General features: G+C 39.4%; 1 long non-coding RNA gene across 1 annotated transcript in view; it reads left to right on the forward strand.

The window, feature by feature from the left end:
• Positions 1–9,484: 9,484 nt before the first annotated feature.
• LOC127531363 (uncharacterized) overlaps positions 9,485–16,538 on the forward strand; it is a 41,000-nt gene continuing 33,946 nt past the window's right edge. The window contains exon 1 of the long non-coding RNA XR_007938419.1: positions 9,485–9,968. This is a non-coding gene — a long non-coding RNA (uncharacterized LOC127531363). The remainder of the gene's footprint in view (positions 9,969–16,538) is intronic.

The following is a 16,538-nucleotide window of genomic DNA, read 5'->3' on the forward strand; positions in this document are numbered from 1 at the left end:
TTTTTTTTTTTTTTCCCTTCTCTTCTCCGAGCAGCTAGTGGACACAGCGGCATGCTAATCTGCCCGTTATAAAAGTTACAGCGAGGGAGAAAAAGTGACATGACAAATTGAAAGAGGGTAGCGAGAGAGAGAGAGGGAGAGGGAGAGAGGAAGGAAGGAAAGGGGGAGAAATGGCCTTCTTCTTCTTTTGCATAATTTGGTTCCTATTAGCGACATCATTCAGTGGGTTTTTTCAGATGATAATTTGGAAATCTGGGGTTGCGGCGCTAATCCAGCGGCATTACACTTTACCGAGGGATTACTGAGTGACAACTTCAAGTGAAACGAAAGATGTAAGGGCCTCTTAAGCCGTGTTCCTATTAAAAGCCACAGTGCGGCGTGACACTGTGGCAGGCTTCATTGCACACTTGCCAACTAGTTGGGGATATATATCCCCTGATAAACGCTCCAACGCTCATAGGGATTTCTTCATCTTATTTTTTAATTTTATTTTTTATTTCTTCACCCTCTGCATTCAGCCGTTTTAAAATATAGTTTTTTTTTCTTCTTTTCCAGACTGCCTTTTTATATTTTCGCAGGTTGCTAGTTGGTTCAGGTCGGCATCAGGGCTGAGGTAGTGTGTCGAATTTTAGAAGGTCTTTTTGATATTTTTCCACGCAGACCTCACTGATTCTACTTCGCTATCTGCCGAAGCTGCAAAGTCATTTAAAGCTTTACGCAGGTGACTCCTGAACAAAGTTTAATGAGTTTTTTTTCCCCCATTTCTCTCAACCACCTTAAACTCTCTCGGGTGTTCATCAACATTCTAACTCTTCAAAACGTCCAATTCATAGCAAGTTGGGTTTGATTTTTAGTAGTTTTTTTCATCAAAGTAACCGCCAGAACAGAGCAGCAGGTTGCACACAAGCCAGTGGGTTAAGTTCTAACCTCAACAAGTGTAGGTAGAAGTGAGTATCTATAGAATATCAGCGCTAACTCATCTTACATATCATGTGGACTAAGTAACCCCAGCCTGCTGTAGAGGATGACACCTCCTGGAGGTGTTAGCTGAGAGTGGACAGAAATCTGCAGGCTGAAAACTGTCTGAACAGGCCAGTGTGGCAGGTGTTAGCGTGAAAAGAAGTGCAGCAAAAGAGCAATGCTGGTTCTTTACTCAGCCGTTAGCTTTACCTCCAGTGTTTATTAAAGTATTCAAATATTAGGCTGTTTTCAACTCCGAAAAAAGTGCTACTACTCCAAGGTAGGTCCCCACGCACATTGCTTATGAAACCGTAAAATTTTAGCTACAATAACATATCAGTTAGGTTACACTGTAGGGTCTCATGATAAGGAAAAGTAGTATTTTATGCAATTTTTGTTGGGTTTAATTCATAATATGCAAATTGTGCAAGTAAAACCACAAAAATATAACACTGTATGGTCTAAACCTTGGTATATAAACTTCTTAAGTTCATCAGTAACTCCAATCATGATCATTTTTTACTAGAAATCATGTTTGTGCAACAATTTAAAGTATAAAATGCAGAAAGACCATTTTTCTGTCCTCGTCATATACTTTTCTCTCCAATATCGCCATTTCTACGCTAAAATTCACCACATAGGCTAGCGCAGCCAGCCCTCTACTTCCTATGATCTTCTCGAACTGGAATGAAGTCTAGAAACTCCTATTTGTTGCTGTTTTGGTGCATTTCGAGTTGATGTTGTGGTCGAAACTGTACGATTCTACACTGCAAACTGAAAAGACCAAATGCGGGGAAAGTTCTGTTGCATTATTATGCACCTGCCCTGGATTCCTACGATTAACTGTGCATTTTAAATCCCTTTCTGGTCATCGATTTAACCCTTGACCTAAAAACTAATCTCTATATATCTGAGTTATATATATTAGAAGGTATATTTTATCCATTCTTGCCTTGAAATGGCTTAGATGTAACACCACTAGCTGCAACTCAAGCACACCAGCTCACCTACAACTTCTCACTTCTCTATGCCACACAATGGAAAGTTTTAATATTGTAGTGTTTCCGCCACATATGCCCAAATTGGAAACCAATTCAGAAGAAGAATAATGATACAGAAATTCATACATTGCAAGCTTCCAGGATCGGTTCTTAAGGTTTGTTATATATCAAATTTCAAAAGTCCAAACCTATAATTTTGAGGATCTCATTGGTACATGTAAGTTTTATGGTAGAAATGCTCAACCATGGTGTTTGACTGCTTACTGTGCTCATGATGTGTCTTCTAAAAAACAACATATGTGCACTACTGCTCAAAAGTTTGGGGTCACTTAGAAATGTCCTTATTTTCCAATGAAGATAACAATTTTTTCAATGAAGATAACAGTCTAGAGATTGTTAATGTGGTAAATGACTATTCTATTTGGGAATTTTTAATGGAATATCTCCATAGGGGTACAGAGGAACATTTCTAGCAACCATCACTCCTGTGTTCTAATGCTACATTGTGTTAGCTAATGGTGTTGAAAGGCTAACTGATTATTAGAAAAACCTATGTTAACACATGAAAAAAAGTGTTAGTTTTCATGGAAAAGATGAAGTTTCCTGGAAGAGCCTGAACTTTTGAACGGGTTTTTTTTACAGGTTAAAAAGGTGAAAAAGATTGATTGGACTTTTACCATAGTATATGAGATTCACTAGCGTTTGCGAGCCACATCTGATAAAGGCTTTCGGCTAAAGGTGTCATTTCGGTCGAGGGCTGGAAAAGAGAAGCTTTTCTCTACATCTGTCTGAAATCAAGGCCACTTTATTTTAAAGATTGCTGAAATTTTCAAGTAGTAAATCTGCCACTTTTATCATTCAGTGACAGAAAGTTGTAAAAGAGTGGCTAAGTTAGTTTTTTATTTATATATTTCAGAAAATCTTCTACAAGGACACCGCTGATGGATGTTTAAAAGCAGCGTACAGTATGTGGTAAATTAGCTTGTAAAGTAATTAATTTGGGAATAACTCTGCCGTATTTTTTTCAGAGTAAACACAGAGACGAGGCCATTACCTTCCCAATATCTCCACATGGGGTGATATTGGTGTCCTATGGCTCTGATGAAGTGAGTCAGACTGCTAAGCCATAAGCAGAGATCAAAGAGACACACAGGAGGGTTAAAGCAGGGGAGGAAAGAAATATATATTTAAAAAAACAACAACAAAACAACAGTGTTGTTTGCTCCACGGTGACCTGGATATGCAGCCGGTTCAAGACGCATCGCTTTCCTCTCCCGTCTGCCGACCGGATCCCCGGAGAGGGACAAAGTAACTGTTCAATCCCAGGTAATTAACTTCACCACGACCCAGGGAACACTCGCACCAGACACCACAATCCTTTAAGCAGAACACTCCATTAGTCATATCCCACAAGGCCTTGCAAATGGCAGGACAAAAACAGGGGCATGCTGGGGGCTCATCCTGCCCATATAATCACCGACACACTGAGGAGAAAATACGTCTATTATCCCGGATCATAATGAGCGGCTGTGAACAACACAAAACAGAACAAGTTACTTTAAAACTATCAGACGGCTGGTGTTTTTTTTTCTTCCTTTTACCCCCTCATGAGGTCGGTTTTCACAAGGCGTACATATAATATAACACTTACTTTAATCAGCGTGAAGCATCAAAACATAATGCAGATGTAGTGAAAAAAAACAAAAAAAAACAGAAGGGAAGCAGCGCTGATTCAGGTCCTTGGAGTAAAATGGACAGGTGCTGTCTGCACGGAGAACATTCCTTCACTGTTCATCAAGAGTTGCTCATTAAGCTCAGTTTTATTTTCTGCATTAAACAGAAATTCATCATTTTCTACCTTTTAATCACATGTGGGACCCACTTTCATACATGTAGTTTTCAGGTATTTAAGATCGAATCAAATCAAATTATGTCTACACATAAAGCGTAGAGAGAAATGTAAAATTATATATGTAAAAAAACACCTGTTTTGTATGCAGGATTCCCCATGCGACGCATTCACACACGTGGCTCCTTCCTGCCATGTGAAATAGCTTTTCAGATGGGATGAATTTACATATAGATTTGTGATGAAAACTCACATGATACAGGCACATGAGGTTATTTTCTTTCTTTTTTTTATCCATTTCACAGGAAAGTTTCTGCATCATAAAGATGTCATTATGACAAATTGAATCCTGAATCAATCAATTTCTGCAAAAAGGAACGCAGTCATTGTAATTTTATCATGGGAAATAGAGACTTAGACGACTGTGAAGTGAAGAAATGTACTTTCAGCTACTGTCTTTTACTTTATGCTTGCATTCTATGACACTTCAGGAAACATGATGGTATTTTTGCTATGTGATAGCTTGGCTAATAATCTAGTAACAGTATTTAACATGTGATATAAACTACACTACTGTTCAATTTAATGTTTTCCATGAAAACTCACACTTGTATTCATGTGCTAACATAACTTCACAAGGGTTTTCTAATCATCAATGAGCCTTTCAACACCGTTAGCTAACACAATGTAGCATTAGAACACAGGAGTGATGGTTGCTGGAAATGTTCCTCTGTACCCCTATGGAGATATTCCATTAAAAAGTTCCAGCTGGAATAGTCATTTACAACATTAACAATGTCTAGACGGGATTTCTGATTCATTGAATGGTATCATCATTCAAAAAAACTGCTTTTCTGTAAAAAATAAGGACATTTTTAAGCGATCCCAAACTTTCGAAAGTAGTGTAGATACTCACCTCCCTTGGATAATAACTACTTTTATTTGTGATAGTTTAAGTATATTTCACTGCTCACCCCTCTATACTTGTGCATGCTGGAAATATAAAGATTTTTTTTTTGTATTTTTGGACATTTGGTTGCAGTGAAGATGAAATAGATGGAGATGGACACATGAAGTACCATCTTTCTTTTAAATCCATACAGCTAAATCCTCAGTTAAGTACTCATTTTAGGGGTTGACCGATTATCAGATGCAATATTAAGCTTAAAAAATGTTTTAGACTAGGTTTTGATTAAAAGAAAATGTATTTAAAACTGCACTATTTTGGCTTTGATGCTGCTGCCTGATCTGACTGGTAAACACAACAAGAAAAATTAAATCAACAAGATAAGATAGATGGTTTCTTTTAATGAATATATGTAAAAACGGGGGGAAATATAAACACTTCAACTAAGTTTAGCCTCAGAGTTTATGTTTTTTAAATAATTTTTGACAGCAATATTGTAATTTTTTGATAGTAATGTACATTATTTCCAAACACTGGTACATTATTGGTGCCACTCACTGCTAACAATCAGTACTGTTATTTACCCTTCAAAAATCACATCAGCTGATCCCGAGCTTAGATGGTAAAGTGTCAGTAAAAATAAGCTAATAATGGTATTTAAAGAGTAATATCTAATAATATTAATCTAAAAGGGGTAATTCTCATGTATAATGAACATTTTTATTATACTTTAAGCACATTTTACTGATAATTTCACCACTTTTACATGCTGTAAATAAAAATTGAAATGCTTTTTTCATGAGAGTTATTTTGGATTTATAGTTTTTGGTCACTTGGAGGCAGAGAAAACAAGGTAAATGCAATCCTGACATATAACTTCTATTCATTTAACATACATTCAGCAGCTGTAGAATCGCATTATTCTTCACTTTGAGTCTTGTTTCTGGCTACATGGCAAATACAAGATCACTGCTGCCTCTCTTTAAGCTGTTTTGGTCTCTCACCAGCTCTTGGTTGGGATTTTTGGCTCCCTAACAGCAAACTGCTCAACTACAGTCAGCAACTAGTTGTTTGGTGCCAAAAACAATGGTTTAAGAGCAGCAAGAAGGAACCGAAACACACAGCTGTGGGCCGAACAGCTCAACAATGAGCTGAAAATTCATTATACGGCTCCGTAAAGCCGGGTTGAGCTGCGAATTTATCACAAAAAGCAATTCAGAGGACCTGTTATCACCACTTCATTAAATGGTTGGTTGCAAGATATAAATTCTAATTTATTGGTTTATATAAACCTTTTAAATTACAAACATTGTTTTGATGAGGTGTGTTGACATGATAATGTTGGTTACTGTGTGTAATTTCTGTGGAATTTAGGTTGTTGGAAATTAATTCAATTGGCTTTAAAATCTTATTCCGCTCCACCTTACGTTCAGGAATTCAAGTTCCTAAAAACTCGCATTTCTGCAATAATTATGAAGTAATCGGTTCTTTAAAATTAAAGACTAATTCCCTTAACTCAGTATAGTTTATTGGCTGAACATATTTTGGGTAATTATACTAAATTCAATTCTATTAATATAGTGCCAGGGATCAAAAATATATCATCATGCACTCTACAAAGTAATTCATGGGATGTGTTACAACCACTTAACTAAACACATGGTTAAAACTTAAAAGTCTAATTAAAATGATTTAGATAAACGAGTTGTAGTAACTCAATAACGTTGGTAATTACACCAACTTAATATTGCACATCATTTAAACTTAAATTTAAGCGATTTGAAACTGAATTCCAGTTGTAGCAGATGTATCACATTGGCTTGAAAACCTAATTAGCATTTAATTAGCATTAGCATTAACAACTTGTGTTAATGTCGGTAATTACACCAACTTATATCGTGTGTAATTTAAACTCAAACAACTTGTGTTAATGCTACTAATTAATAAGTTATTCACTGTTGCAGATAAACCTTTTAAGGTGCAAACATTATTTTGATTGGTCGTGTTGACGTAATAATGTTGGTAATTACATCAACTTGTTATTGTGTGTAATGTAAATTTAAATGTCTGTGCACATTGATTTAAAATTCAGTTGAAGTTGTCGTAAATTATTCAAATTACACTGAAAACTTCAGTTCAGAATCTTACATTCTTAATTTTAAAAAAACTCGTTAAGAGGAAAGACTGTCTCTCCTAACTCAATATAATTTGTTGGTTGAACATAATTTCATTAGCAGTTGCTACAATTCAAAAGCTTAGATTTCCTTACTTCTTCATTTTTTCGTCTTAAACATTTGTTTTTAGAGTATCTACGTTTATTCTAGCTTTACTTTAAATGATCTATCAACTAATCAGGTGAACAATCAGTCTGATAAAATGCTTACGCCGTCTTAGTTTAGTCTGATCTACTGCTGTGATGATCCTGCGTATAATACAGCTCGACTTTTCTTTAAAACAGCAGGACACAAATCCTCTGAGCCTTTAAACAAACAACATTTAGCTGCCGCACTGCCCACCAATGCGCGGAAAGCATGTGTAATGGCGTGCAAACAACTGTTAAAAGAGCAAAGAAAGTGATTTATGGACATATGTACATCCTTCAGATCTGAACCGGTGGGCAAAAAAACAACATAAAGGTTGATAAATAGTTCAACACATTTAACGCAATCAAAGCTTCTCCTCGCAATAAACTCCGTCTCCGTGTACGAAAGACACATAATGCTCGGATCAAACTCGGCGTTGCTTTCATGTGTGGTGTCACATCCTCAACATGCTTGATGTTTCCTTTTCAGATGTGGCCGGGCAAATCAAATACAAACACAAGTCCGCGATCCTGAGTGTAAAAAAGAAACAATGTGTTCAGTCGATAGAATATCCGCAAATGTCAAAGCGGCTTGATTCCAACAGCTTATTGAAATTTCAATGCGGCTGTATGGGTGTCTCTAATGAGGTAAGAAAAGAACAGTGTTTCTCTGACTGTGCAGCAGTCTAACCAATTATCAGACTTCCCTGCTGCTGAACCATGGGAGAAAGTCCATAGGTGATGGCGGGGAGAACGAGGGGAAGCCACGTTGTTTAAGTGAGAGAGAACAGATAATGGACTTGGAGCTGCTCTCCCTCGTTCCTCCCCCCTACGCCTCCCCCTCGACACACACAAGCACTCTCAACAAAAGACAGGGCTGGCGTTTCTAGCCGACAGCCATCAGAGAGCCGGGCGTGTGATTTGACTGTATATGTCAAAGAGAGTTTGATTGTCTTTGGAAAAATGTTTTATTCATCAGACAGGGGGGGTTTGGATGCTGCTTACCTCCGCTTCTGATTTCCTGGCAAAACACGGTCTGTCAGACAACATAACGCACGATGAGTAGCAACACTTGGATGCAGTCGTTTCTGCTTTAAAAAGACAGAGAGGAAAAGACGGTCGCTGCTAACGCCTTGGCACAAATGTTGGCTCAGTAATCATAAAACTGTACAACTCATCGCCTTTCTGCAGAGAATGACGGATAAAACACCAGCAGACACTGAGATCTAAACACCAGTTGGTGCGATATTAGTTCCTGCATCAGCTCTAGCATCTCTTTCCATGTGCAGTATTTCATATTATCATGTCTCAGGTGTGACGTTTCACCTTCATGTGCAACATTTCATTTTCATTTCAACTCACTTTCATCTACAGCATTGTCACAATGTTTAATGTTTAATTTTCATTATACTTTTCATGTGCAATATAATATTTAATGCCTTTTTTCATTATCATGTATAATATTACTTATTACATCTATATAATTGCCAGCATCGCTCCATTCTAGCCTTACTTTAGCTCATTTATTTGTAGCGTATGTATATCTTATTGCTTTCTACAATTTGGGCACACTTCTTGTGCCATTTGTCAGTTTTCAGAGTAATATCTGGCTCAAGAATTAATTCAGGGTTTTATCTTATCATCGATTTTGATGAATTTAGAGAAAATACGCTTGTAGTATCCATCTATCCATATATAGATAATATATCATATTGTCTTTTATTATTCAGGAACTGCATTTGTTATGTTAGCACATTTGTGTTTTTTTTTCGGAGTGATATCTGGAGTTTCCTTCAAGATTCATAAAGTTTCATCTCATCATGGTCGATTTTGATGCATTTGGAGAAACTATTCATCGAGTTTCTTTACACACTGCTGTGGATCAACGTTTAATGAAGAACTATGACCGCATCTGCAACCCAAACGCCACACTAAACGTCTTTGTTTGTACACAGAGATGACATGACATTGACCTGCAGTGACCGTCCAGTTATACAACTCCTCATGTTTCTTGCTGAGGTCGTATAGTTTTGCATCTCCCTCGATCTGGAGCGACTCCTCCGAAGCGATCTCCCAGTGGGGATTAATAAAAAGATTTCTGATTCTGATTCAGATTTAATCGGACAAGCCATCAATATTGCAAGTGCTGGTGCCCAGCAGTTTGTTTTTCCTTTTCTGTCAACCGCAGTGGAAGTTCGCCATGGTGCATTTTTGCATTTGGCTCATTTAAGTTGGCAATGCCCAATTATAAGCCAACCAGGGCTTGTAAACAAAAGTCACATGGACTCGCATGTGGCTTGTTAATTGGACAACGTTTTTGGTAACCTGTCATCCTGCCAGGTTAGAGATTTGGTGGGTTCTGTAGGGGGTAGAGGTGGGTGGTTGGGCAAATAACTCTGATTTGACTCCCTGTAGCATCCAGTCGCTGATCATTATTGGATTCTTTGCTGTCTTTTACCTACTCTCGTGTTAAAAGTAGCTGCTGAAAATTAATTTTGTCCTCAGTTCATCTTTTTCTCTCTGGGTACGATGAAATGCTGGCCGACGGATGCCTCTTTATGCTGATAAACTCTTGTGTTTAGGGCTGTTTATGTGGTCTGGATATCATTCTTTATCCAAACAAGCTGTGCCACGGTTCCCTTGAAAGGGAAACTGTGACCTGCATTTTCCAGGGCAATTATTTCATGCCATCCGGGCTTTCACGACATTGTCCTCACCTGCTCGAGTGAACCGAGCGAGAATGCACCTTAAAAAAAAAGCGCCTGCCGACTAGTCAGACCTGGCGGTGACACTGTCGGGCAGGGAAGCGGACCTGAAGCTCAAGTCGTGCCTGGAGGTCACACAGGAATCAAAGAGCAGCTATTCCAAACAGGTTTCCAGCGGAGAGGAGGGGGAGCCGAGCTGTGGCACGCCGGCCTGCTGCTTTTGTCAGTCAGGCAACGAACGGTGGTGAGTGGAGGTCGTGGAAGAGCAAGAGATGACTGATTCATGGGCTGGCTAGCGGGCTGTGTGTGGACATGTGCGCCCATGTGTGTGTGTGTGTGCCCTGCAGGACACGCAGTGGATGACAGATTGGCAAGGCTACGGATGGGCCAGGCTCCATCAGCACCGCGGGCTGCTGTGATGTGTCCATTCTCCCTTCGCTCACCACAGCCGACTAGACCGGAGCTGGATGTGTGGTTGCCCGTACGGTGCGGCGGTTGTGTGTGTGTGTGTGTGTGTGTGTGTGTGTGTGTGTGTGTGTGTGTGTTTTTTTCCCAGTTATGGGTGTGCTGTTTCAAAATCACAACCACAATCACTTTATTTGCCAAGTACAATAAAGGTGGAAGTTTGTCTTGGCGGCGCTGTTGGCGAAGCGTGGCGGCGGCTAACGCTGGAAACGAGAACACAGGGACACAGCGGTCGGTTGTGTGAGTGTTTCGCGCTGGATTGTTGTGTGTGTTGGTGGATGTTCATGGGTATTTCAGCTCACATTTCTGTATGACTGGCTGCATACTGCATCTGCTTAAAGCGCTTGCACATTCAAGGACCGAACACGATAACAATTAGTCACAACGAAGGCTCCTGGATCGTGGAACGATTTGCTTAAAGAGAGCAGAATAACTACATCTGCATCATTTCAAAACCTCCCACATGAGTTTTCTCAGAATAAGCGGTGTGATAATGGATTTATCTTGGATTGCTTTGATCCAACTAATATCAACAGTTAAGCCTCGAATTTGTCACATCATTGCAAAATCTTGATTTAGAATGAATTTATATTTGACCAGTAGGTTTCTTGTAACTGGAAATGACATAAACAAGTAGCAAAAGAACATAATTTTTAACTGTTTACATGCTTTTTCCTCCCCTTTTTTTAAAATAAAAATGTCACATATTAAATTATTCACAATTCTACTAAACCCTTTAAAAAATGTATCTTCAATAGTATTCCAAACGCTCCTGGTAATTTCTACCATGTTCTAGTATCTTCTAATACTTCAAACATTTTGAATAGCTGAAGGCATAGTTCTCTAGTCAGTTACTAGTCTGTTTCCGTGGCTACAACCAAACAGGTGAGTGAGCTTGGTATGAGGATGGAAGCCCAGAAAAGGTTATTAAGTCACATACAAGGGTTTTCAAGTGCCAGTGGACGCAGTGCAAAATGTAATTAAAAGGTAGGAGTTCCACGCTGTGAAAAATCTCCAAAGATGTGGTTGGAAGCCAAAAGTGACCCTTGTGCTGGCACAAATGATAGTGCAAGATGCCAAGAGGATCCAAGGATCACCACCTGTTGAATCTGAGCAATTTCGGCCCCATCATGTCAAGACAGACTCTGCAGGCTGGAATCCTTGGACGCCAACCAATGAGGACTCTATTCATCCAAGAAAATTACAGAGAAGTAACCTGGATAGAGAAGAAAGCTTTTGGTCATCGGTTTTGTGGTTAAATCAGATGAAAATAGAGTTTTATGGATGCAAGGTTGAAAGAAAAGCGCTGAAACACAAGGACACAATCCCCAAGGTCAAACATGGTGGTGTTTTCCAGCCAACTGGTCAGACAACCTTGTTAAAATGAATGCCACATGGGGAAATATTAAGATTCTGGAGGGAAACATGAGTTAGTCTCCGGAAAAACACGAAGCATTGGATCTTCATACGACCAAAGTGGTCAAAAAATGGCAGAAAGGAAGGATTTTTAACATCATGGAGTTGAATCTTATCAAAAACTTGTCGAGGGAACTGGGAACCATTAGGTCATCACAAAACAGAAGATGAATAAAATCCCAGTAGAGACAAGCAGGAAGCTTGTTAGCAATCATGCAAACTGTTTGATTGCTTTGGTGGCAAATAAAGGAGACGAAGCATGAAAAATTTGGACATGTCAACATTTAAAAATTGTAGAAACTGTTCGAATTATTCAACATCTCCAATACAACCACCTTCTGTCACTTGTTTATGTCATTGTTAGGAAGAAGAATCAAAATTTAATGTCAGTATGAATAATTTGGGGAATAACGACTGTATATACTAAAGAACCATGTATATTAAATATAGATAAGATAAATTCAAAGGAAATTCTTGTTATGTATATAATATAGAATATATGTATGAAATTTGAAAGAAAAGACATACTGCCCGTTTCAGCTGACACACAGGCTTTTTTAGACTTCTGTTTATTTCTGCTCTTTTCCATGCATTATTTTAATATTTAGAACTGTTTTTCTGCAAACTTTCTTTCTAAAAAATGTCCTCCTCTCATTGTTATTACAGCTCACACATCCCAGAGGTAATTAGTGTTGACTTTTCCGTGACTTTAAAGCGTTGATTGGAGATATTTGTCCTCTCACGGAGTTAAGAAAAAAAAAAGAAAAAGACTCCAGAGAAGCTTTTCAAAGCAAAGCATTAAGCTAACTTTGATGACTGTGGGCTTACCTACAGCAAACACTCGGAGCTGAATGTGCACAGATTACTCCGCGGCGCACTGTTTAACCGGAGATGATTAGACATTTAAACGCGCGCGGTGAATTTGCTCTAATCCTCCTCCAAAGTGAAGAAACAGGAGTTCAGTCCAAGTTGAGGTGAACATTTTAACCTCCTGCTCATCTCACCTTTGACAGATTGTGACTGATGAAGCAAGGAAAGTAACAAGCCTGGCACCTCCCTGACAGCACCCTCCATCCTCCACTTGTCAGTGTCAGGTAACCATTTCCCAAGTGCCACCTTCAATTACTTAGGATATTGCTAATGATTATACATTGTGTGTGAATGCAAATGTGCGCCAAGAAGTTTCGTGATATAAGGCGTCGAGTCAGTTGTAGCATGACTAATGATGTTCCAAATGAAAGGTGGACTTCGATGAGTGTCTTAAAGAGCAGAAGAGATTTTAATTACTCATCTGTCTGGCTGCCTGAGTGACCTTCAGTCAAGACCTGGACAGAAGTCAATTACGGTGATGATGTGCTATCTCCATATCCGGATGTATACGTTGCGAATGGGCAGGCTGTCAAAGGTCGTTATAATATTAATCTGAAGGTCAGTCGAGAAGGAAATAAAAGTTTGGAATCGACTGTGCAAGAGTACATCCGCTGGAAACACCGTCAGACTGCAGCAACAGGCAAGCAGTGCCTTTTGATTTATTACCCTCACTTGAGCTGTGAGTAATTTGAGCCGAGTAAAAATACAGAAAAGGCGGTCAAACTGTATAATTATTCCCTCACATATTCATTTTTTAATCAGCCACCTTTTGTCAATTTATTTCGGCGCTCAGAGTGTAGAGCAACACCAACAAACATGCTGACTCTTGGCCGCGTCGCCACCCACAGCTGTGCTGGGAGAAAGCTGTTTTACTCAGGAAGTCGGTTGCTTGAAGTCTATTTGTCTTTTGTAATTACCATTCAATAAAGGAAAACCCTTGGTAATTATCCTTGGCGCTCAGTGAAACCAATCATTGTGAGTTAACATAAACACAGACCTATTTTTTTTTTTAAGAGGCTTGTTCAGACTGCCTCGCCTGGACTGTAACTCAGCTCTGGAATCAAACGAAGACGTCAAGGCCCCATCTGTGGCCATGACCCCCTTAGAGAGCGAGACTGTGACCTCATCGGGGAGTTCAGAGCGAAAGGGAATCTTGCCAGGGTGGCGGCCCCTGCTGAGGACCGCATCATGTGCATCATTGGTTAAAGGATTGTCTGGGTCAACCGATACACGAAGACTTGTGGGGGAAGCTTGCCGGGCTGCTGTGCTGATGGCACCGAGGCGGCGCGTGGCTTTAATTTGATTGAGTGGGAGGAGGGTGTTGGAGAGGAAAACACAAATCAAGTATTTCCACTCCACAAAGCAAGTTTGCTTAATGTTGTTTTCTTTGCTGGGACAGTGCAGGGCAGTGGCCTAGATAATGACGCTCTTTCTTCATGAGCTGTACTGTAGCACTAAAACAACTCCAAGGCTTCATAATTTAGGAGTTTTAAAATTGTGTTGCATGAGGAACTTTACAGATATTCTTCTCTCTAATCTCAGACATGAACATAATACAAGATTTGCAAATAACACTGCATTACACACTACATAATGTTAACTATATTGAGCCATAGGGAGTAATCAGGAGCAGTGCAGCACCTCACCTGATTTTATGGGGAAACAGACGTAAATGAAATGGAGACTGTGACAAAGTTAATTACCTCAATAACAGCTCTGATGGGAAATATACACTAAGAAGTAATTTTTAACGATGGAAGCTAAACTATGACTAAATAAACAGTAATGTGACAAGATGGGAACTAAAAGAAGTGTCTGTCAACAAATAGCAACTAACTTTGTTCAAGACAAATTATTGTGAAACCACACAGTGCAGCTCTCGACCAAAGTTCCCTCTGTTTCTCAAAATATCTCTTCTTCATTAAATTTATCTGTCTGACCTGCTGTACTGCAGATAATTAGAAACTTCCTCATGTTCAGTCAAGTATCATGTCAGACAGCAAACGGATTTATAAAATAAACTCATCTACAAAATAAGCTGCAACAAATCAGTTGAGACAAACTATAAACAAGCAGACAACAGCCCATATTTATATCAAAGTAGGCCTATCTAACACTGCTACCTGCACAGAGATGGTGCGGATGTAACGTTAGCATTACTTTCAATCAGAATTGGATAAGAAACGAGTCATTTCTAAGGTTAATGATGGCGCTCCATCTAAAGCTTCCTCTGGATGTTCACTCAGTAAACGTTTTCTAACCATTTAGCTTCTCTTCTCACGTTAAACCCAGACAAAAAAACAGGACATTAGTGAACAAGTGAGTGAATCATAGACTGAGCTGTTGCTCTCCACTGAAGAGAGCATGTAGCTGCTGTAATGCTAATGCTAGGTTTGAGACTGGTGAAGGGTTTAGAAATGATAAGATTTACAGAGGAGAGTCAATTAACCTCGTTATAAACCAGCATAACATCTGTAATCACGGTAACTGTACACAAAGATGGCACCGCCCTCAATGTCTGTGATTAGATTTTAAAATTAAGAATGCAAAAATGAGCCTTTGATGAAAACCAGACTAAACTGTGTTAAGTTTTGTTGATTAAAACTAATAAAAATCTAATGAGAACTAAACAACTAAAAGAACAAATTAGTCAACAATATTAACGCTGATTCAAAATCTGGTACCAAAACGAACACTGGACTGTGGTGCTGTAACACTAAAAATACTTTGCAGTGTGAAAATAACAACAGTAGAAGACGGAACAAATCTAGATGGTTTGAGAGATTGTTTTTTTCTATTCTTTAGCGAGAACTAGAGGTGAGATTTTAAGTATCAGCAAGCAGGTCGGGAGGTTTCAGATTGGATCTGTAAACACCAATCATTACCGAATAATCTGAGCCAAACATCGGTTCAGACTAAGACAACAAACCAGATTTCTTCTCCGATTGTCAGGGGTGAAACCGGGGTAAATCGGTAAAACTCCTGCAGTCTTAGCCCGTCTTAAAGTGTCTGGAAATTACTTTGCATCGTGAATTTTTTGGGCCTCCTGCGGGTGTCATTCACTGCGGGAGTTATCAAAACTCCCCAGTTCATCTCAAGCCGAAGACAGCCGAAACCGGGAGAGATAAACTTCAGATTGGTGGGTTAAAAAGGCATGGCAATCGTACACGGAGAGGCTGCAGCGCTCAGTGTGCAGCATCCGTCAATACCTCGCACTGACACGTATACAATCCCATGCTCTCTACCTCTACCCTCGCATTGTTGAATGTGCCTTGACGCCGGTCGACTATCTGGGCTTTTATCTCTCTGACACGCCTTTGCCACTGACATTTACATGAAAGCTATAGGCCTGGCTGGGAATAATCTGCACTGATAGGAAACGTCTTGTAGCTGCATGAGAAAAAGGAGTTGGAGTGCTTCTGGATGCAGTGTACTCTGTGTATGGGAATGCCTGCATATAGCATAGAGATACAATCACAGATATAGCCACTGGGCTGCACACAACAAGGGAAAAGATACCAAGATGCAGCACAAAAAGGTTTGTGTACACTCTATATTCAAAGTTATCCCTTTTATCCGTGTTCAAGTTTATTTATTTTTTTATAAATACTCCATATTTGTCCACTTCTGGTTAAATCTCAAGAGGTGTGCTTGTTATGAGCAGCAAAAGTGAATTGAAGAAATGTGTCTTTTAGAGATCCATTAGGATCTGAGAGGTTGCCAATTAATAGGTTCTTAAATGCAGCGATTGACGTCGCTGGTAAAACACTCTGAGGCTCTCTGCAGTCATCATGGCAGCAGAAATGACAGCTCACGACAGGAAAAGGCAAGCTGTTATTAGTTTGAGGAATGAAAGACCGTCTCGAGGAGAGATAGCCAAAAAATCTCAGTAGTATCTTTGAGCGATGTGGCTTTTTTGCCATCAAAGGCATCAAGAAAAACGGAGAAGGACTGTGATATAAAAAAAAAAAGGCACTGGCAGACCTAGATCGACAACAAATCAAACAAGTTCATAAGTTGCTCTGGCTGGCATAACACGAGGCTGGCTGCAGCCGACATCAAG

This window comes from Acanthochromis polyacanthus, chromosome 20 (assembly GCF_021347895.1).
Source record: "Acanthochromis polyacanthus isolate Apoly-LR-REF ecotype Palm Island chromosome 20, KAUST_Apoly_ChrSc, whole genome shotgun sequence".
Lineage (NCBI taxonomy): Eukaryota > Metazoa > Chordata > Actinopteri > Pomacentridae > Acanthochromis > Acanthochromis polyacanthus.